The sequence below is a fragment of the Mobula birostris genome, chromosome 1 (genome assembly GCF_030028105.1).
Source record: "Mobula birostris isolate sMobBir1 chromosome 1, sMobBir1.hap1, whole genome shotgun sequence".
Classification (NCBI taxonomy): domain Eukaryota; kingdom Metazoa; phylum Chordata; class Chondrichthyes; order Myliobatiformes; family Myliobatidae; genus Mobula; species Mobula birostris.
The window spans coordinates 222,474,800-222,497,135 of record NC_092370.1 but is presented as its reverse complement, the minus strand read 5'-3'; the positions used below and the strand labels follow the sequence as shown (position 1 = coordinate 222,497,135).

The 22,336-nt window shown below is 45.5% G+C and overlaps 1 protein-coding gene across 2 annotated transcripts in view; it reads left to right on the top strand.

The window, feature by feature from the left end:
- Window positions 1-22,336, top strand: part of esr2a (estrogen receptor 2a) — a 254,930-nt gene that overhangs the window by 19,002 nt on the left and 213,592 nt on the right. Inside the window, exon 1 of one of the 2 annotated variants that reach the window (XM_072272229.1) lies at window positions 18,844-18,914. The exons of the other annotated variant lie outside the window; for it this stretch is intronic. The gene's annotated coding sequence lies outside the window, so the exon portion shown is untranslated. Of the gene's footprint in view, window positions 1-18,843; window positions 18,915-22,336 lie in introns of those variants that run through there. 2 annotated transcript variants of the gene reach the window in all.

The window sequence follows — 22,336 nt, the reverse complement described above, 5'->3', positions numbered from 1 at the left end:
TCATCATCTACTAAATAACCAGGGCAAGAATCCTGCAGATGTCAGAAAACTGAAACGGAGGCAGAAGAGTCCTAAATCCTCAGTAGGTCAGTCATTGTCTATGGAGAGGGGGTGTCTCAAGATGAGGCACAACATGCTGATTAGGTTAAGATGTGGATTGGGAGGTCATGGTGTGGTTGTCCAGGACATTGGTGAGGTCACACGGAGTATTGTGTTCAGTGTTGGTCGCCCTGCTGTAGGAAAGAGATGATAAAGATAAGCTTTATCTGTCACATGTTCATCGAAACTCAGAGTGAAATGCATCACTTACGTCAAATCAAATCAGCCAGGATGGTGCTGGGGGCAGCCTGCAAGTGTCACCATGCTTCCAGCCCCAACACAGTGTACCCGCCACTCACTAACTCTAACTCGTGTGTCTTTGGAATGTGGGAGGAAATAGGAGCTCACAGTCACGGACGAGCTTGCAAACTCCTTACAGACAGCAGCGGAATTGAATTCTGATCTTACAGCTGGTGTTGTGATAGTGTTACGCTGACCACTACACTACTCCGTCACGCTTATTAAACGGAAAGGAGGGCGGAGAGAGAGTCACACCGATGATGCCAGCACTTGAGGGACTGACTTATAAGGAGAAGTTGGATATGATGGGCCCTTATTCCCTAGGTTGTAGCGGACTGAGGAGTACTGTTATAGAGCTAGAGCTTTTCCTTTTGCAGTGAAGGAGGATGGAAGTGACTTGATGGATGTGTATAAGATGATGAGAGGCATAGAGCGAGTGGGTAGCCAGAGACTTCTCCCCAGGGTGGAAATAGCTATTACAAGGGGCATAATCGTGAGGTAATTGGAGGAAAGTATAGAGGGGGATGTCAGATGTAGGTTTTTTTACACAGGGTGGAGAGTGTGTGGAACACATTGCCGGGGTGGTGGTAGAGGCAGATACATCAGAGAGATTTAAGAGACTCTTAGATAGGCACATGGATGAAATAAAAATGGAGGATTGTGAGAGGGAAGGGTTAGATTGATATTAGAGTAGGTTGAAAGGTCAACATTGAGGGCCAAAGGGCCAGTACTGTTCTATGTTCTGATCATATTAATTTTTTAATGTATCGCACTGTACTGCAGCCACAAAGCTGCAAATTTCATGACATATGTTAATAAACCTGCTTCTGATTACAGCACACAGGGAGCCTTTTAACCTATTGTGTTTGTTGCTGCTTCCTCACCCTGTGAGCTTTTTATGTTCGAGTTTTTGATCCAGTTCCACTAGGGGAGATGTGATTTAACAGTGTTTCAGTAACCCTTGGGCTGTGAGCTCAGGCCACCTCTTCTCTATTTGTAAAACAACTTTTCCTCGCGTAGGTGGAATCATTACTGGGAGAGATTTAAACTTTTGGGCAAATAGTTGAAGTAGGAATGTAGTGAGAAATGTTGTTGATTTTGCCGTTGGATTTCCATCTCCTTCCTAACATAAGGTCAAGTTTATTGTCATCTGCACAAGTCCACGTGTGTACAGGTGCAATGAAAACCTGACTTGAAGCAGCGTCACTGGTGCAGAGCATCAGATAATCAGCATTCATAAGAAACACACTATTTAAACACAAATTAGTCACGATTCTTACAAGAAAGAACACATTCAGAACAAAATAGTGGAGAGCGGACGTAGTGATGCTGAACTGTGGTGTTTAGGGTTGTGCCAGTCAGTTCAAGAACCAAAAGGTTGAAGGGAAATAGCTGTTCTTGAACCTGGTGGTGTGGGACTTCAGGCTTCTGTACCTCCTGCTCGATACTATCTGTGAGAAAATGCATTTCTTGAAGAAAGTGGGTTTTCAAAAATTATTGGGTGATCTTGATCGTTGGGAAAGTGTAGAGGGCATTGGAAATACTTTTTTTTTTACATGGCGTTGTGGGTGCATGGAACACCCTGCCAGGGATAGTGGTAGAGGCGAATGCATTAGGGGCATTTTAAAAACTCTTAGATAAGCATATGGATGGTAGGAAATTGGAGAACTATGTGGGAGGGAAGGGTTAGATGGATCTCGAACAGGTTATAAGGTCAGCACAACGTAGTGGGCCAAAGAGCCTGTACTTTGCTGTACTGTTCTATGTAGTTGGAAGGAACAGGTTTATGGTGAGCAGGGAAAGATATAAATGGGATCTAAGGAGCAATGTGTTCACACTGAGAGTGGTGGCTATATGGTAGAGGTAAATGCAATAACACCTAAAAAGTCATTTGGATAAGTACTGACCTCTGACAATGCACTGAGGGCTGACTAACCTCTATCTTGCCAAGGCCAGGCGGCAACTCTCAGACACCTCCTCTTACTTACCCCTTGAAAATGACCCCACTTCGGACCATCAGAAAATTGTCTCTGGCACCATCACTGACCTCATCATCTCTGGAGAACTCCCATCCACTGCCACCATACTCAGAGTTCCCTTATCCCACACTGCTCGTTTCTTCCTCCTACCCAATATGCACAAACCTGACTGTCCAGGTGGGCCCATCACCTCTGCCTGCTCCTGCCCCACTGAATTCGAGTCCGCAAACCTCGACTCTATTCTAACTCCCTCGGGGTTCTGTCCCTTCCCATTGTCCATGACACCTCACGTGTTCTTGATCACTTCAACGACTTTCAATTCCCCAGCCCTAAATGCACATTTTCACCATGGACGTCCAGTCCCTATACACTTCTATCCTTCATCAAGAAAGCCTTAACGTGCTCAGTTTCTTTCTCAACAAAAGACCCAGGCAGTTCCCCTCCAAAACCATCCTCCACAGTCTGGCAGAATGATCCTCACCTTCAACAGTTTCTCTTTCAGCTCCTTCCACATTCTCCAAACTTGAGGGGTTTCCATGGGCCTCAGTTACAACTGCCTTTTTAATAGCTACAAGAACGGTCGATGTTCCACACCTACTCTGGTAATACTCCCCAACTCTTCCTCTGCTCATTGACAACTGCACTGGTGCTGCTTCATGCACCCATGCTGAGTTCATCAATTTCACCAACCTTGCCTCCAACTTCCACCCTGCCCTTAAATTCACTTGGTCTATTTCTGACCATTCTTGATCTCTCTATCTCTGGAGACAAGCTGTCTACCAGCATATTCTATAAACCTACCCATTCCCAAGGATATCTTGACGATACCTCTTCCCATCCTGTTTCTGTAAAAGTGCTATTTTCTTTTCTCAGTTCCTTCATCTCTGTCTCATCTGTTCCTAAAATAAGGTTTTCCTTACAGGACATCAAAGGTGTCTTCATTCTTCAAAGAACAGGGTTTCCCTTCCTCCACCAGTGATGCTGCCCTCACCTGCATCTGCTCCATTTTCCAGACATCTGCCCTCCTCCTATCTTCCCACCGCTTTAAAAGGGATAGAGTTCCTCTTGTCCCCACCCAGGTGCAGGATCAGTTCGTTCCAAAGAGGAAGAAAGATCCTAAGGGGAGTAAGGGGAGGCCGTGGCTGACAAGGGAAGTAATGGACAGTATAAAAATAAAAGAGAAGAAGTATAACATAGCAAAGACGAGTGGGAAGCCGGAGGATTGGGAAACTTTTAAAGAGCAACAGAAGGTAACTAAAAAGGCAATACGTGGAGAAAAAGTGAGGTATGAAGGTAAACTAGCCAAGAATATAAAGGAGGATAGTAAAAGCTTCTTTAGGTATGTGAAAAGGAAAAAAAATAGTTAAGACCAAAATTGGGCCCTTGAAGACACAAGCGGGTGAATTTATTATGGGGAACAAGGAAATGGCAGACGAGTTGAACAGGTACTTTGGATCTGTCTTCACTAGGGAAGACACAAACAATCTCCCAGATGTAATGGTGGCCAAAGGACCTAGGGTAATGGATGAATTGAAGGAAATTTATATTAGGCAGGAAATGGTGTTGGATAGGCTATTGGGTCTGAAGGCTGAAAAGTCCCTGAGACCTGATGGTCTGTATCCCAAGGTACTTAAGGAGGTGGCTTTAGAAATCGTGGATGCATTGGTAATCATTTTCCAAAGTTCTATAGATTCAGGATTAGTTCCTGTGGATTGGAGGGTGGCTAATGTTGTCCCTCTCTTCAAGAAGGGAGGAAGAGAGAAAACAAGGAATAGCCTGACGTCGGTGGTGGGAAAGGTGCTGGAGTCAATTATAAAAGGTGAAATTACGACACATCTGGATAGTAGTAACAGGATTGGTCCGAGTCAGCAGGATTTACGAAGGGGAAATCATGCTTGACTAATCTTCTGGAATTTTTTGAGGATGTAACTATGAAAATGGACAAGGGAGAGCCAGTGGATGTAGTGTACCTGGACTTTCAGAAAGCCTTTGATAAAGTCCCATTTAGGAGATTAGTGGGCACAATTAGGGCACATGGTATCGGGGGCAGAGTACTGACATGGATTGAAAATTGGCTGGCTGACAGAAAACAAAGAGTAGCAATTAACGGGTCCCTTTCGGAATGGCAGGCGGTGACCAGTGGGGTACCGCAGGGTTCAGTGCTGGGACTGCAGCTATTTACAATATATGTTAATGATTTAGATGAGGGAATTAAAAGTAACATTAGCAAATTTGCCGATGACACAAAGCTGGGTGGCAGTGTGAAATGTGAGGAGGATGTTATGAGAATGCAGGGTGACTTGGACAGGCTGGGTGAGTGGGCAGATGCATGGCAGATGCAGTTTAATGTGGATAAATGTGAGGTTATCCACTTTGGTGGTAAGAAAGGGAAGGCAGATTATTATCTAAATGTAGTCAAGTTAGGAAAAGGGGAAGTACAACGAGATCTAGGTGTTCTTGTACATCAGTCACTGAAAGCAAGCATGCAAGTACAGCAGGCAGTGAAGAAAGCTAATGGCATGCTGGCCTTCATAACAAGGGAAATTGAGTATAGGAGCAAAGAGGTCCTTCTGCAGCTGTACAGGGCCCTGGTGAGACCACACCTGGAGTACTGTGTGCAGTTTTGGTCTCCAAATTTGAGGAAGGACATTCTTGCTATTGAAGGAGTGCAGCGTAGGTTCACAAGGTTAATTCCTGGGATGGCGGGACTGTCATATGTCGAAAGATTGGAGTGACTGGGCTTGTATACTCTGGAATTTAGAAGGCTGAGAGGGGATCCTATTGAAACATATAAGATTATTAAGGGATTGGAGACGCTGGAGGCAGGAAGCATGTTCCTGCTGATGGGTGAGTCCAGAACCAGAGGCCACAGTTTAAGAATAAGGGGTAGGCCATTTAGAACGGAGTTGAGGAAAAACTTTTTCACCCAGAGTGTGGCGGATATATGCAATGCTCTGCCCTAGAAGGCTGTGGAGGCCAAGTCTCTGGCTGCTTTCAAAAAAGAGATGGATAGAGCTCTTAAAGATAGTGGAATCAAAGGTTATGAGGATAAGGCAGGAACTGGATACTGATTGTGGATGATCAGCCATGATCACAGTGAATGGTGGATGCTGGCTCGAAGGGCCAAATGGCCTACTTCTGCACCTATTGTCTATTGTCACCTACCACTCCTTGAGCCTCCACATCCAACACATAATTCTCTGCAACTTCTGCCATCTTCAGTGAGATCTTACCACTGAGCACATCTTTGCCTCTCCACTCTTTCCGCAGGATCGCTCCCTCCCTGATTCCCTTGTCCATTTATCCCTCCTGGCACGTATCCCTGTAACTGATTGAAATGCTACACTTGCCTATTCATCTCCTTTCTTATCTTCATTCAGGTCTCCAAGCAGTCCTTCCAGGTGAGGCAACACTTCACCTGTGAACCTGTTGGGGTCATCATTGTGTTTGATGCTACTGATGTGGCCTCTTCTACCTCAGTGAGACCAGTCATAAACTGGGGGACCACTTTGTTGAGCACTTCTGCTCTATCTGACAAAACTTTTTTTCCTAGTGGCCAACCATTTATAATTCCTGCACCTATTCCCATTTCAACATGTTGGTCTGGGTTCTCTCCTCTTCTGCCATGATGAGGCCACTCTCAGGCTGGAAGAGCAGCCCATCATGTGTAGCCTCCAACCTGATGGCATGAACATTGATTTCTCCTTTCGGTAATTTTTTTCCCCTTCCCCTTCTCGCTTCATCTAGTCCCCATTCCTACCTCATACCTTTCTTCTTACCTGCCTATCACCTCCCCTGGGTCTCCTTCTTCCCTTTCCCTATTGTCCACTCTCCTCTCCTATCAGATTCCTTCTTCTCCAGCCTGCCTTTCCCATCCCCTGGCTTCACCTATCAGCTTCCAGCTAGCCTCCTTCCCCACCTCCACCCCCACTTTATTTAAAGTATGGCATCTTACCCCCTTCCTTTCCATCCTGGTGGAGGGTCTCAGCCTGAAACTGAGTTCCTCCAGCATTTTGTGTGTGTTGATTTGGATAGGTACTCGGATTGGAAAGATTGAGGGAGAGATGTGGCAAGCGCAGGGCAAACAGAGCTCATTTAACTTAGGCATCTTGGTCAGCATGGACCAGTTGGGTTGAAGGGCCAGCTTCTGTGATATACGATCATATGAGCACTTGAATGGCTGAGGCAGAGGAGAGTACGGACCTGCCTCGGGTACTGGAATCAGAAGCAGATTTGTTATCAGTGTTTTATATCATTTGAACTTTTTTTTGTGGCAGCAGTACAGTATGAGGACATAAAATTACTTTAAATTACACAATAAATAGTGCAAAAAAAGAAATAATAAGGTAGTGTTCAAGAATTGTTCAGAAATCTGATGGTAGAGGAGAAGAAGCTGTTCCTGAATCACTGAGTGTGGGTCTTTAGGCTCCTACACCACCTCTCTGTTTGTAGTAACGAGAAGATGAGGAAGTTGAGGATCTAGTTGCAGAGCGAGGGTTAGAGATTCAGGTTTAGAAGCTTGGTGATTAATAGTATAGGATGGCATTAATGGAAAGCTTCAAACCCACTGTTATAAGAATATTCACTGGTGCCCTAACCTGATGAGAAGGAATCCTGAGATCACAATCTACCTCGTTATGTCCCTTGCACCTTACTGACTGCCTGCACTTCGCTTCACTTCTGGAACTGTAACACTTCCTTATTCTTTTACCTTGCACTCCCTCAATGCACTGTTGTAATGATTTGATCTGTAAGGACGGTAGGCAAGACAGAATTTTCCACTGTGCTTTGGTATAATAATCCAGTTGATCAGTCTTGGTCAGCATGGAGGAGATGGGCCGAAGGACCTGTTTCTGAGCTCTGTGAATCCGTTATGGCATTAGGTGACTCAGCGTTTTGTGTTCCAGTGGAGATGGTATTGACCTGCCGCCTCCATTGAGATCATGGCTCAGACTTTTTTCCAGAATCAGAATCAGGCTTATTATCACTGGCATACGTCATGAAATTTGTTAACTTTGCAGCAGCAGTTTAACGAAATGCATGATAATACAGAGAATAAAACTGAATTACAGTAAATATATATGTACATCAAATAGTTAAATTAGTAGTGCAAAAACAGAAATAAAAGAGTAGTGACGTGGTGTTCATGGGTTCAATGTCCATTCAGAAATTGGATGGCAGGGGGGAAGAAGCTGTTGCTGTTCCTGAAGCTGAGTGTATGCCTTCAGGTGTCTGTACCTGCTTCATGTTGAAGGTTTAAATTGATAGTGGTGGTTTCGGGGAGTTAGTGACAGTGCTGTGGAGGAGTGAGAGACAGGTCAAGCTTCCATGCCACAGTCACTGATCACCATGTGGGTGGGTGATGGACGACATCCTGAATCTAGGCCTCTGCTCCGTATTTGAAGACCAGCAACCATGGATATTGGGATGAAGGACATCCGGAGACCAGGCCTCCGCTCCACTCTTGGCCAGTGACGTGGACGTTGGGATGAAGGACATCCATGGATGTCAGGTTCTCCCAGGATCCCGGGATCAGATGTCCATGCAAGCAGGTGGCACGAGGGCTGGTCAGTCGGCAAGCCCAGGGTCCAAGCCTGAACTTTGCTGCCCCACCATCAGCAAATCTGGGGATTGATACTGAAGATTAGTGGGTAGGTGGGAGGGAGGAAAGGGGCTTGTTTAGCTTGTTTTGTTGTTTGTTGTGTTCTGTGTTGTTCTGCCAAGCATTGTAGGCATGCTACGTTGATGTCAGAATGTGCGGTGACAACAGGCTGCCCCAACCCATCTTTGGGGTGTGCTAGTTGTTAACCCAAATGACACATTGCACTGTATGTTTCCATGTACATGTGATAAATAAATTAATCTAAATCTGCAACGCGGTGGGCTTTGAGTCATGGTGAGACCCCCCAGTGTGGGGAACCCCTTGGTCCCCTCACTCCGCTCAGTTTGCTGGGGGCTTTGTCTTGGCCAAGATGGCGGCCCTCTGCACAAAGGGCTCAGTGCCTGTGAGGTGGTGGGAGGAGGTTGACAGTAGCTAATGGCAGCTCGAGTGTCGTGGCCTTTGCAGCACAGGAGCTGTGTGATTGGAGGCTGCAATGGTGCTGGCCAAAGGAGAGTGGGCAGAGCAGGTATCTTGCAGAGAGCACCCAAACCTTTCCACTGCGCTCCCTGACTCATGTAGCCAGCACCAGCGGCAACCCTGGCTCACGCAACGTCTGGCATCAACGCCAGTGCCACCAGCAGTGTTAGTCTGGTAGATACACCAACATTCAAATAATGCATGCAGAGGGCATGCATTTAAGGTGAGGTGGGGAGGTAAGTCGAAAAGAGATGTGCAGGCAAGTTTTCTTTTATGCAGGGTGCTGTCTGTCTGGAATGTGCTGCCTGGGGTAGTGGTGAAAGCAGATGTGACAAACTCACTTAAGAGGCTCTTAGATTGGCAGAGGAGTGTTCAGGGAACGGAGGGATATGGACATTGTGTAAGCATAAGATTAACACAAATCTTCTCTTTGGGAGTTTAGTGAGACTCTCACTGCTCCCCCTCTGTGATCTCTGCTGTCCCTTCCCCTCACCCCACCACCCTATTCTGTTTTCTTCCTTTCCTGTCCCGATGAAGGGTCCTGGCTCCTAAAGCCGACTGTTTATCCTTTCCATAGGAGCTGCCTGATCTGCTGAGTTCCTCCAGCATTTTGTGTGTTGCTCAAGTAAACAAAGAGATTTTGCAGATGCTGGAAATCTTGACCAACGCACTTAAACTGCTGGAGGAACTCAGCAGGTCAGGCAGCACCTATGGTGGGGAATAAGCAGTCTAGATGACGGGTCATGGCTAGGAAAATCTACTGTTTATTTCTCTCCATAGGTGCTACCTGACCTGCTGAGTTCCTCCAGCATTTTATGTGCATTGGTCAAGACTTCCAGCATTTTGTGTGTGCTGTTTACACAGAAGTAATGAGTTTAGTAGCGCATTGATTACTAAAGATTAGCTTCATTTGTCACATGTACATCGGAACATACAGTGAAATGTATCACTTGTATCAATGACCAACACAGTCCAAGGATGTGCTGGGGGCAGCCCACAAGTGTCAGCATGCTTCGGGCACCAACAAAGCAGACCCACAGCTTACTAATCCCAACCCATGCGTCTTCATAGTGTGGGAGCAAACCAGAGAATTTAGAGCAAACCTATGTGCTCACGAGGAGAATATACAATGTCCTCACAGAGAATGGTAGAATTGAACCCATGTAATAACATTATAATAACCACTGCGATACTATGCTGCCTCAATTAGTTCAGCTTCATCTTGTGGGCTGAACGGCCTGTCCATGTGCTATACATCTTCAGCAGGTGATGCCTCGAAACGTCTGCACCCATCATTAGGGCCAGCCACCTCCAGGACGTGTCCTCTTCCCATTACTACCGTCAGAAGGGACGTACGGGAATCTGAAGCCACGCACTCAGTGTTTCAGCTACAGCTTCTTCCTCTCCACCATCAGATTTCTGAATGGACGATATATTTTTATAGTAATTTATAACATTTTATATATTGCGCTTACTCTTGCCACAAAGCAACCAAGTTCATGGCATATGTCAGCAATAATAAACCTGATTTTGTACTACTTATTTAATTTAACTATTTAATGTATATGCTTACCTATAGTCCAGTTTTCTTTTTCGCTCTATTATCATGTACAGTATTGCATTCTACTGCTGCAGCGAAGTTAACGTATGTCATGAAGTTTGTTAAACCTGATCCTGGTTCTGAAATCTCACACCAGGTCAGATGTAGAGCTGCAGGGACAAGAGAGAGGAGGGAAAGGAAGGCTTGGTGGTGCTGTGGTTAGAGCTCCTGCTTCACATCTCCAGGGACACAGGTTCAATTCCACCCCCTGTCGCTATCCAGAGTAATCCCTGAGCTCAGTGAAGACCCATCTGTCGATGAACAGAGAATGTCTCCTCTCCAGATTGCAGTCCTGAAGACCTATACACCATAATTCAGGAGCAGCTTCTTCCCCTCTCCATAAAATTCCTGAACAGTCCATGAACAATACTTCATTATTCCCTGTTTTTTTTTTGCACTATTTAGTTATTTACTTATTTTGTAATTACGTTTTTGTACTGCTGTCAAAAAACAACAAGTTCCATGTCATATGCTGCAGATCTATAAAACCCTGGTTAGACCACACTTGGAGGATTGTGTTCAGTTCTAGTCACTCTTTATAGGAAGGATGTGTAAGCTTTAGAGAGGGTGAAGAGGATGCTGCCCAGATTAGAGACCGTGTCTTATGAGTGAATTAGGATTTTTCTCTTTAGCAAGAGGGAGGACGAGAGGTTATTTGGTAGAGGTGTACAAGATGATAAGAGGCATAGATCAAGTGAACAGCCAGAGACCGGGGTGGCAATGGCTAGTTGGAGGGGACATAATTTCAAGGTGATTGGAGGAAAGTGTGGGGGGCTATCAGGGGTAGTGTTTTTTTATACAGAGTGGTAGTGTGTGGAATGCACTGCCAGGGGTGGAGGTAGAGGCAGGTACATTGGGGACATTTAAGAGACTCTTAGATAAGCATATAGATGAAAGAAAAATGGAAGGTTATGTTGGAGAAAAGGTTTAGATGATCTTAGAGCAGGTTAAAAGGTTGGCATGACATCGTAGTCTGAAGGGCCGGTACTGTGCTGTACAATTCCATGTTCTATAATCTATATAAGACAGTGATAATAAAGCTAGTTCGGATTCTGAGCTTGCATGTCCTGTGGGGGTGGGGGGGGGGATTCGGCAGTGGGGTGCTTGGTGTATTGACTGTTTCATTTATGAGGAGATACTGGACAGGCTGTGTTTCTTTTCCTTGGAGAAGAGGAGCCTGACAGAAGAGTACAAAACTGTAAATTAGTTTATCATTGTCACATGTACTGAAGAACTGTGGAAAACATTTTGCATGCCAGAATTGAAATTTGTTATTTTGCAGTAGCAGTTCAGTGCGAAGGCAGAAAATTAATTTAATTACAAAATAAGCTGTGCAAAACAAAAAAAGATTTCATGTTTTCACAGACCATTCAGAAATGTGAAGACAGACAGGAAAAAGTTCTTCCGAATATGTTGAGTGTAGGTCGTCAGGCTCCTGTCGCTCCTCCATGATTGTAGTAATGAGAGGGGGGCATGTATTGGGTGGTGAGGGTCCTTAATGATGGATGCTGCCTTCCTGACTCACTGTCTTTTGAAGATGTCCTCAATGATAAGGGAGGGTTTTGCGATGATGGAGCTGGCTGAGTTTACAAACTTCTGCAGCCTTTTACAATCCTGTATATAGGAGCCACCAGACTAGGTTGTAATGCAGCTTTGAATGTCCTGTAGACATGGACCCTAAGATCTTGCTGATCGTCTACGTACCGAAATGAACCACTTCACACTTACCTGGGTTGAACTCCATCTGTCACTTCTCAGCCCAGTTCTGCATCCTATCGATATCCCTCTGTTACCTCTGACAACCCTCCAGACTATACACAACACCCCCAACTTTTGTGTCATCAGCTTACTAACCCACCCTTCTATTTCCTCATCCAGGTCATTTATAGATATCACAAAGAGGAGGGGTCCCAGAACAGATCCCTGTGGAACACCACTGGTCACTGACCCCCATGTAGAATATGAACCATCTACAACAACCCTTTACCTTCTGTGGGCAAGCCAATTCTGGTTCCACAAAGTGAGGTGTCCTTCGATCCCATGCCTCCTTACTTTCTGAATGAGCCTTGCATGGGGAACCTTATCAAATGCCTTACTGAAATCCATATACACTACATCCACTGCTCTACCTTCATCAATATGTTTTGTTACATCTTCAAAGAATTCAATCAGGTTCATAAGGCGTGACCTGCCGTTGACAAAGCCATGCTGACTATCCCTGATCAGATTATGTCTCTCTAAATACTCATAAATCCTGCTTCTCAGGATCTTCTCCAACAACTTGCCCACCACTGAGGTAAGACTCACTGGTCTATAATTTCCTGAGTTACCTTTACTCCCTTTCTTGAACAAGGGAACAACATTTGCAACCTTCCAATCTTCTCCCATCCCTATTGAAGATGCAAAGATCATTGCCAGAGGCTCAGTAATCTCCTTCCTTGCTTTCCACAGTAGTCTGGAGTACATCTCGTCCGGTCCTGGCGACTTAGCTAACTTAATACCTTGCAAAATCTCCAGCACATCATTTAAGTCTACTTTAAGTCATCCCCACAATTGCCAAGGTCCTTTTCTCTGGTGAATACTGAAGCAAAGTATTCATTGAGTACCTCCGCTAACTCCTCCGGCTTCTCACGTTTCCACTGTCGTACCTGATTAGTCCTATTCTCACATGACTCATCCTCTTGCTCTTCACATACTTGTAGAATGCCTTGGGGTTTGCCTTGATTCTGCTCGTCAAGGCCTTTTCATGGCCCCTTCCAGCTCTCCTAATTTCATTCTTGAGCTTCCGGACACCCTTGCAATTTTCTAGAGCTCTAACAGTACCGAGTTTCTTGAAACTTTCATAAGCTTTTCTTAACTAGATTTTCTACATCCTTTGTACACCATGGTTCTTTTACCCTGCCATCCTTTCCCTGCCTTCCTTTCCCTGCCTCAATGGAATATATCTATGCAGAATGCCATGCAAATGCCACATTTCCGCTGTGCATTTCTCTGAGAACATCTGCTCCCAATTTATGTTCCTACATTCCTGCCTAATAGCATCATATTGCCCCCAACCCCAATTAAATGTTTTCCCAAATATTCTGCTCCTCTCCCTCTCCAGCGCTAGGATAAATGAGATAGCATTGTAATCACTACCTCCAAAATGCCCTCCCACCAAGAGATCTGACACCTGACCAGGTTAATTTCCCAATACCAAATCAAGTACAGCCTCTCCTTTAGTTAGCTTATCTACATATTGCGTCAAGAAACCTTCCTGAACACACCTTACAAACTCCACCCCATCTAAACTCCTTTCTCTAAGGAGATGCCAGTCAATATTAGGAAAGTTAAAATCACGCATCCCAACAATCCTATTATTGTTCTAGAACCTGCCTCCCTATCTGCTCCTCAGTAGAGTTATTGCCCCCTTTCTGTTCTTACTTTCATCCACAATGACTCAGCAGACAGTCCCTCCATGACTTCCTCCTTTTCTGCAGCCGTGATACTATCCCCGATTAGCAATGCCACTCTCCCACCTTTTTTGCCTCTCTCCCTGTCCCTTTTGAAACACCTAAAGCCTGGCACAGTCAGCAGCCATTCCTGCCCCTAAGACATCCAAGTCTCTGTAACGGCCACAGCATCATAGTTCCTTGTATTGATCCATGCTCTAAGTACATCCGCCTTGCTCATGATACTCTTTGTATTAAAATAGATGCATCTCAAACTATCTGGCTGAGTGCTTCTTTGTTCTATCATCTGCCTATCCTTCCTCATAAACTCCCTAAAATGGTGTCTCTTTGGCTGCTGCAGAATCTCCTATCTGTTCCGCTAACTATCGAGTCCCCTATAACTATTGTTCTGCCTGACCGCACCCTTCCCTTCTGAGGCTCTGAGCCGACCACAGTGCTATTGTTCTGGCTGCTGCTGCCTTGCTCAGATCGGCCACCCCCCACAGCGGTATCTAAAGGGGTAAACCTGTTGCTGAGAGGAATGGCCACAGGGGGACCCTGCACTGACTTCCTTCTCTCTTAACCTCTCTCGGTGTCCACCCATCTACTCCCTGAATTACTGAGTTACAGAGGAAGTGCAGACAGACAATAAGGTGCAAGGCCTTAATGAGATAGATTGTGAGGTCAGACATCCATCTTAATGTTCCAGGGGACCATTCAATAATCTTAGGATAGAAGCTGTCCTTGAGCCTGGTGGTGTGTGCTTTCAGTCTTGTGTATCTTCTGCCCGATGGGAGAGGGGAGAAGATGGGGAAAGGTCCAGTGTAGATGGGTCTTTGATTATACTGGCTGCTTTACTAAGACAGCAAGAATTGTCGACAGAGTTCATGGAAGGGGGCACATCCATGACGTGCCGAGCTTCGTCCAAAACTCCCTGCGGTTTCCTGTGGTCTAGGGCAGATCAGTTGCCGCACCAAGCTGTGATGCATCCAAATATTTTCTGTGATGATTTGATAAAAATTGGTGAGGGTCAGTGGGATGCGCTGAGTTCCTTTAGCCTCCAGAAGAATTATGAGGAGCATGGTTAGTAGGATTACCTCATAAAGAATATAAGAAACAGGAGCAGGAATTGGCCAACTTGCCCATCGAGCCTGCTCCTTCACTTAATAAAATCATAGCTGATCTGACCGTGGACTCAGATCCACCAACCTGCCTTTTCTCAATAACCCTCAATTGCCGTTGTGCAAAAATCTCTTTATGCCTTACATCTGTTTAACAAGGTAGCCTTTACTGTTTCCCTGGGCAGAGAATTCTACCAATTCACCACTCTGAGAAAAGCAGTTTCTCCATCCTAACTCAATTCCCCTGAATCTTGAGGCAATATCCCCTCATTCTAGTCTCACCTACCAGTGGAAATAAATTTCCTGCCTCAATCTTCTTTATCCCTTTCATAATTTTGTATGTTTCTATAAGATCCCCTCTCATTCTTCTGAATTCCACTGTGTATATTCCCAGGAAGCTCTATCTCTCTCATAGGCTAACTCCCTCATTTCTGGAATCAATCTGGTGAAATCCTCTGCACAGCTCCAAAGCCAGTATATCTTTCCTCAAGTAAGGAGCCCGACACTGCATACAGTATTCCAGGTATATCCTCACCAATACCCCGTACAGTTGCAGAATAACCTTCTTGCTCTTAAACTCCCACTCCCTCTAGTAGTGAAAGTAGTATTTCATTTGCCACCTTGATAACCAGTAATACCTGCAAACCAACCTTTCGCGATTCATGCACGAGCACTCCCAGGTGTTGCTGCACAACAGCATGCTCATCATATGAATAATAATTGTTTCTTCCATTCTTCCTTCCAAAGTGAATGACCTTGCATTTACTAACATTGTACGCCATCTGCCTGACCCCTGCCCACTCACTTAACCTATTTATATCTCTTTGCAGATGCTCTATATCCCTTCCACGATGTGCTTTTTCACTCAGTTTAGTATCGTCTACAAACTTGGATGCGCTACACTCGGTCCCCTCTTCCAAGTCTTTGCAGCACTCTGTTTACCATTGACTGCCAACCAGAGAAGCACCCCTTTATGTCTGCTATTGGTTAATCAATCCTCTATTGATTATTCCCCAACTCCATGCATCTTTATCTTATGGTTAAGTCATACGTGGCACCTTATCAAATGCCTTCTGGAAATCCAAGTACACAACATCCCCCATTTTCCCTCTCTCCACTGCCCTCATAAGATCCTCAAAGAACTCCAGTAAGTTTGTCAAACAAGAGCTACTCTTCATGCATCCATGTTTTGTCTGCCTGATTGAACTACTACTAGCTAGATGTCTGGCTGTTTTTTCCCTAATGATAACTGCAAGCATTTTTCTGGCTTCAGATGTTAAGCTAACCAGCCTGTTGTTACTTTCCTTATGCATACATCCTTTTTTAAACAGTGGTACCCCATGGGCAAAGGCTTAAGATGAGAGTAGGAGGTTCAAAGTAATTTTATTATCAAAGTACGTAAATGTTGCCATGAGATCCTGCAGGCATTTACAGGAAAATAATAAGATACAGTAGAATCTACAGAAAGCTATACATAAATAAAGACTGACGAACAACCAATGTGCAAAGAAGACAAATGTGCAAATAAAATTGATAATACTGAGAGCATAAGTTGTAAAGAGTCCTTGAAAATGAGTCTTTAGGTTGTAGAATCAGTTTAGAGTAGTGGTTAACCACTAGAAGTGAAGTTATCCATGTTGATTCAGGTTGAAGGGTAATAACTGTTCCTGAACCTGATGGTGGCGGATCTAAAGCTCCTGTACCTCCTTCCTGATGGCTGCAGCAAGAAGAGAGCCTGGCCTGGAAGGTGGGGAGCTTTGATGATGGACGCTGCTTTCTTGTGGTAGCACTGCTTGTACGCGTGCTCAGTGATGGGGAGGCCTTTGCCTGTGATGGACTGAACCGAAACCATCACTTTCTGTTGTCTTTTTTTGTTCTTGGGCATTGACGTTTCCACACCAGGCCATGATACAACCAACTAGGACACTCTGTACTGTGCATAGAGGACTACAGCACCGAAACAGGCCATTTGGCCCATCTGGTTCATACTGAACAACAGCAAATTGTCAAAGTTTTTGGTGACATGCCAAATCTAAGCAAACTTCATCGAAAATAGACGTGCTGCTGTGCCGCCTTTGTGATGTCACTTGCATGCTAGCCCCAGGAGGGATCCTCTGATATATTAACTGAGGAAGAACATTTTCCCTCCAGCCAGGGCTTGAAACTTGGAGCGCCTGAGGCAGTGTTGGGGGCAGAGGCTCCTCACATTTTAGAATCTGGATGAGAGCTTGAACGGCGGAGGCAGGGAAGGTTACAGAGCGAGCTCCTCCTGTCTCTCGGCTCTGTCTCAGTGACCCTGAACCTTGCACTGTCTGATTAAAAGATTACAGATTTGCAATGTGTCTCATGTGAAATGCATCATTTGCGTCAGCGACCGACACAGTCCGAGGATGTGCCGGGGGCAACCCGCAAATGTCGCAGCATGCTTACAACTTACTGACACTAACCCACAGAGTAAATCTTCGGAATGTGGGAGGAAGCTGGAGCACCTGGAGGAAGCCCAGGTGGTCACAGGGAGATCGTATAATCTCCTTACACACAGTGGAAGGAGTTGAACACTGGTCATTGGTGCTTAAAGCATTATGCTAATCATTACACAGCAGTGCCATCTTCTGCACAGTGTCAAAAATGTTCTGCAAAATCAGTTGGTGAGAAAGTTACCGCTGGGTGCAGGTTAACACTAGACCTCTGAAAGCAAGGATACATATTGAGGTGTTTGGGGGGGTTTCAGATGGAATAAAAGGTCTGTGGGAACGAGGTTATAGGTCAAGAACTAATTGATGTACTTGTGATTAGAGACAGAACAGGTCACTGTGAGTGGGATTACAGGTTGGGGACTAATAGATGTGTTTCTGATTACAGAACTTGGGGAGTGGGGTTACAAGTTGAGGTACACACACAAAATGCTGGAGCAACTCAGCAGCTCAGGTGGAAACTACGGAAGTGAATAAACAGTTGACGTTTCGGGCCAAGACCCTTTCTCGGACTGGAAAGGAAGGGGGATTACACCAGAATAGAGAGGTGAGAGAGGGGAAAGGGGACTAGTTCAAAGGTGATAGGTGAAGGTGATTGGGGGTTACAGATAGAACACCAGATCTCAAAGTTCAAAAGTTCAAAGTAAAATTTATTATCAGAGTACGTACATGACACCACATACAACCCTGAGATTTTTTTTCTGCGGGCATGCTTAGCAAATCTATCGAACAGTAACTGTAAACAATGGACAACAAACTGCAAGTGCAGATATAAATAAATAGCAATAAATAACAAGCATGAAATAACAAGATAAAAGAGTCCTTAAGTGAGTGTAGTTATCCCCTTTTGTTCAAGAGCCCAATAGTTGAGGGATAGTAACTGTTCTTGAACCTGGTGGTGTGAGTCCTGAGGCACCTGTACCTTCTACCTGATGGCAGCAGCGAGAAAAGAGCATGGCCTGGGTGGTGAGGATCTTTGATGATGGATGCTGTTTCTCTACGGCACCATTTCATGGTTGGGAGGACTTTACCCGTGATGTCCTGGGCCGAATCCACGATCTTTTATAGGATTTTCTGCTCAAAGGCATTGGTGTTCCCAAACTAGGCCATTCTCAGGGAATGGCGTTACAGCTTGAGGTGATGGGGGTTTTAGATAGAATAAGTCTCGGAGTTGGCGCGTGGCCAAGTGGTTAAGGCGTCGGTCTGGTGATCTGAAGGTCGCTAGTTCGAGCCTCAGCTGAGGCAGCGTGTTGTGTCCTTGAGCAAGGCACTTAACCACACATTGCTCTGTGATGACACCGGCGCCAAATTGTATCGGCCCTAGTGCCCTTCCCTTGGACAACATCGGAGGCGTGGAGAGGAGAGACTTGCAGCATGGACAACTGCTAGTGTTCCATACAACCTCGCCCTGGAAACCTTCCAAGGCGCAAATCCATGGTCTCATGAGACTAATGGATGCCTATAAAAAAAAGTCTCGGAATGGGGTTACAGGTTGAGGCGTTTGGTTATAGATAGAACAACAGGTTGCATTCTTGGCTGTGACAGAGGATTGGGTGCTGTTTCTGACTCACTGGCTGGGTTCTAATCAGATGGTTTACGTGCAGAGCTCTGCGGACTCTTTGGCCCGGGTTCCTTGGCTCAGTGCTTGATGTTCTGCCAGCTCCAAGCTGGACGTGGTTTCAGTGGGGAGGGATCATCCTGCCTTTTGGTTAATCATTGTAATGCGAGGCTGTTGCTTTTGGAAAGGCCACGCTCAATCCATCAGCGGTCCTTGGCAGCCAAGCTGCCTCTGTTGATCGGCATTGCCTTTGTCTAGGCTGCGGTCTGTCTACACACCGCTCACGAGAGAGCCTTCTGCCAGGACTCGGCATCTGCCTGGCTGCTTGCTGAGGTAGGCTGTGGGATGTGGAGGCTTCGGGGCTGAGATTCTCCATGGCAGACTGTCTGGCTTGTTTTTTTTCCCCCTGATAAAACTTATTGTGCAAGTGCTTGAGGTTATAATGGACGAGTTCCAATCATTGAGTTGAGGTAATACCGCACCTTTGTTGTAATGAAACTCCCAAGATGCACCATCAGACTGCAGTCCAGCAAGCAGAACATCAGCTGATCATGAAGAGGACAATTAAACAAGGAGGTTTTAAGGAAGGTTGAAGGTTGAGCCCACATGCAAAACGCTGGAGGAACTCAGCAGGTCAGGTGCCATCTATGTAGGGGAATAAACAGTTGATATTTCGGGCCAAGACCCTTCCTCAGGACTGGAAAGGAAGGGGGCAGGAGCCAGAATAAGAAGGTAGGGGGCGGCGGGGTGTGGAGAGTACAAGCAGTCAGGTGGCGTGAGACTGGGTGAGGGGAATGGTGGGTGGGGTAGTGGGAATGGAGTGAGAAGCTAGGAGAGGATAGGTGGCAGCAGTAATGGACTGAAACAAAAGGAATCTGATAGGAGAGGAGAGTGGGCAATGTAAGAAAAGAGAGGAGGAGGAGGAGGAGGACTAGAGGGGCATGATGGGCAGGTGAGGAGGAGGGAAGGGGGTTAGAGTAACTAGAGCCTCCAACCTGATGGCATGAACATCCATTTCTCCAAATTCAAGTAACTTCTCTCTTCTCCTCCCTTCTCTCTTTTTCTGTTCCGTATTCTGGTGAGAGCAACTATATGTCTTCACAACTTGATTGAGATAATTTGGGGAGGTGACAGTGGTGACTAATGAAGGTAGGGCAATGGATGTTGTCTACGTGGACTTTAGTAAACCTTCCTGCCAGGTCCCTCATGCTAGACTGATCTGAACGATTAACGCACATGGAATTCAATGGAAACTTGGTAGACGGAATTCAAAATAGGCTTGACCCTGGAAGACAGAGTGAAGTGGTGGAGGGATGTTATTCTCACTGGAGGTTTGTGACCAGTAGTGTTCTGCAAAGATCAATGCTGGCAAGGATAAAGGGTCGGCCCAACGTTCTGTACAGCGCTGTGCTGTACTATGTTCTATGTAAGTGTGAGGTGTTTTACATTAGAAAGTCAAATGTAAAGGGGACATACACAGTAAGTAGCCCTTGGGAGGCTTTTTTGGTAGGATGGAGTGTAGGGATTGAGCTGGGCATTGCGGGGTACGGGGTAAGGTTTCCTGAAATGGTGCCAAATGGAAGCAAACATTCCTGGTCAATTTGTTTATTATTGTCACATGTACTGAGGTAGAGTGGAAGATTGTTTTGTGTACCATCCATACAGTTCATTTCATCACATCAGCCTATTGAGGAGGTACAGGGGAAAGTTACAGCTACAGAGAAAGTGGAGTGCAGGTAGACAATAAGGTGCAAGGTCACAACACGGTAGTTATAACTGTGGAATAGAAACTGTCCTTGAGTCTGGTGCTATGTTTTCAGATTTCTATATTTTCTGCCAGGTGGAGAGAGGATGGAAGGGAGAATATTCGTGGTGCGTGGGGTCTTTGATTATGCTGGCTGCTTTACTGACACAGTGAGAAGTGTAAACAGAATCCATGGAGGGGATTTGGTTTCCATCTCCATGACTGTCTGCTTCTCACGGTCACAAGCAGAGCAGTTACCGTACCAAGCCATTAGGCCTACAGACTGAATGCTTTCAGTAAAGATTGGTGAGGTCACTGGCGAATTTCTTTATTCTTTGATGAAGTTGATGAAGGCAAGGCAGTGGATGTTGCCTAGATGAACTTTAGAAAGGCACTTGACTAGGTCCCGCACGGGAGATTGGTCAAGGTTTCAGCCACTTGGCATTCAAGATGAGGTAGTAAATTGGATTAGACACTGGTTTTGTGGGAAAAGCCAGAGAGTGGTTGTAGATGGCTGCCTCTCTGACTGGAGGCCTGTGACTAGTGGAGTGTTGCAGGGATCGGTGCTGGTTCTGTTGTTGTTTGTCATCTATGTCAGTGATCTGGATGATGTGTTTAACTGTATCAACAAAATTGCAGATGACACTAAGATTAGGGATACAGTGGAGAGCGAGGAAGACTTATCAGAGCTTGCTGGTCCAACTAGAAATATGGGCTGAAGAATGGAAGATGAAATTTAATGCAAACAAGTGTGAGTATTGCACTTTGGTAGGACCAACTGGGGTATGTCTTACACAGTGAATGGTAGGGCACTGAGGAATGCGGTGAACAAAGGGAATAGAGGTCCATAATTCATTGAAAGGTTGATAGGGTCGTAAAGAAAGCTTTTGGCACATTGGCCATAAATCAGAATATTGAGTACAGAAGATGGGATGTTATGCTGAAATCATATAAGACATTGGTGAGGCCTAATTTGAAGTATTGTGTACAGTTTTGGTCATCTGCCTGCAGGAAAGTTGTTGGGTGTGACTACAACTGGAGGTTATAGGTTAAAAGTGAAAGGTGAAATGTTTAAGGGAAACATGAGGGGAAACTTCTTCATTCAGTACTGCCAGCTCAAGTGATGCATGCAAGCTCAATTTCAACATTTAAGAGAAGTTTGGATGGGTGCCTTGATGGTAGAGGTATGGAGGGGTATGGTCCTGGTGCAGATCGATGGGAGGAGGCAGTTTAAATGGTTCAGAATGGATTAGATGGGCCAAAGGGCCTATTTCTGAACTGTACTTTTCCATGACTCTATTCTCTGAAGGAACTAGGGGTGTTTTGAGCTTTCTTGGCCATGGAATCTACATGATTAGACCAGGACAGGCTATTGGTGATGTGCACTCTGAGGAACATGAAGCTCTCAGCATTCTTGACCTCAGCACTGTTGATATAAACAGGAGTATTTGCATCACCACCAACCCCCCCTCTCTCCCCTCCCCACTTCCTGAAGTCAATGACCAGCTCTTTTGTTTCACTGTCATTGAGGGAAGGTAATTGTCTTGATACCATGCCACTATCTCCTTCCTGTACTGACTTAGCGTTATTTCAAATTTGGCCGACTACGGCGGTGTCACCTGCAAACTTGTATGTGGAGTTAGAACAGCATCTGGCCACACAGTGGAATAGAGTGATATGGCATGGGAAGAGGCCCTTAGCCCAACTCCTCTCTGCTGATTATATTGCTTAGGGAATGCATTCCGTCTGCCCACACTTATCCCATAGCCCTCTAAACCTCTCATGTCCATGTACTTGTCCAGATGGATTTTAAATGTTGCTGATCTTACCCATCTCCAACCCCTGTTCCTGACAGCTCGTTCCAAGTACGCAAACACTTTGTATGAAGGAGCTGCCTCCGATGTTCGGAGGGGCACCGGTTAGCATACGCTTTACAGTGCCTGTGATCAGGGGTTTCAATTCTCACCGCTGGCTGTAAGCAATTTGCATGTTCTCCCCGTGAGTGTGGGGG